This window comes from Silurus aristotelis, assembly GCF_946808225.1.
Source record: "Silurus aristotelis genome assembly, chromosome: 8".
In the NCBI taxonomy this organism is placed as follows: domain Eukaryota; kingdom Metazoa; phylum Chordata; class Actinopteri; order Siluriformes; family Siluridae; genus Silurus; species Silurus aristotelis.
The window spans coordinates 22,881,479-22,883,019 of NC_139581.1; positions in this window are offsets into that span (position 1 = coordinate 22,881,479).

Genomic DNA, 1,541 nt, shown 5'->3' on the forward strand with positions numbered 1-1,541 from the left:
TGGACGGTTGGATGTGAACGGTTTCCGATGGTGTATCCTGAAGCAGGGGGGCAATATCCGGGTATCTGCCCCCCCAGCGCTTGAGGATCTGAAAACAGAGGGTTATGAAGCAAAAACGTCCAAAAAAGTATCGACTTAGTTTTGCATATATAGGGAAAAAGTCTGCCAAAAACCTATCACCTTCACTTTTTCTGAGGCTGTGAAGCAGCAGGTCTTCACAGCCTTTGTTTACAGTCAACAACTCCATTGCTCACCACACACTACTTTCCACACAGCCTACCCAGTATGGGGACAAGCCAGATTCGAACCAGCAACCTCTGAGCGCAGAGGTAAGGCTTTTATCACAAAGCCATCAAGTCCCACAACTCACCTTCTGTTTTTGGGGGGTTTATCCTTTGTTTCGTGCTTCAAAGCAAGTAATTCAGACCAGACAAAAACACAGACAGCAGGATTCGAACCCTGAACCCCACCAACAGCGAAATACCAGTCTTAACCCACTGAACCATCGGGAAGGACCGGCTGCGACGATTGTTTAGAGCAGTCCTATCTTTTCTTTCAATCCATCAAGACAAGAATATAATGCTAACGACAGAGGTAGGAAGCAAACCCATATCATGACTAGCAGGAACAAAGTAGGATTTGAATCCTGATTCATACCATTAGCAAGGCACCAGCATTAACCCACTGAACCATCAGGAAGGACAAGCTGGAAAGCTTGTTTAGAGCAGGTCTATATTTCTTTTCAACCCATTTAAAACAAAAATATATCGCTAAAAAAAATGTAGGAAGTGAATCCTGATCGCGACTGGCAGGCAGAAAGCAGGATTCGAACCCTGAACCCCACCAAAAGCAAGACATTTGATTTAACCCACTGAACCATCAGGGAAGACAGGCTGAGAGGTTTGTTTAGAGCAGGTCTATCTACCTTTGAACCATCAACACAATAATATAAAGCTAAAGAAAGATTTGGGAAGCAGGAACATAACCTACATCACAACTAGCAGACAGAAAGCAGGACTGATGATGGTGGAATGGGCTGAGATGAGTAATGAGTGTGTGTCGAGTGTTAAGTCTAGGACGAGGCACCAGCCTTAATCCAATGAACCATGGAAGAGATCAGACTGGGAAGCATGTTTAGATGAGGCACAAACCTTAAACCACTGAGTGACAACTGCTGAAAAGCATGTGTGCTTTTTGGAGGGTTCATACTTTGTTTCATGCTAGCGAAAACATTCTGTGCATAGCCTTTTTTTGTACAGTGTGGGCGATTTAGAGCATGTGGGAAAGGCAACTGTGTGTAGAGCCATTCGTACAGTATGTCTGGCACTTAAACAGTTCTTACCCACGTTTGTACAGTTCCCTGCCCATAAACCTTTGCTTGTTATTAAAGACGAATTCCACAGAGTGGCAGGTTTGTCCTTTGTAGTAAAATCTATGACGCATATTTAATATTTAGTCATATTATTTATATCTATACATGTATTCATTATGCGCACACACACTTCATACTTCCATAACTTTCTGTTTCAGGGTTTCCAAAT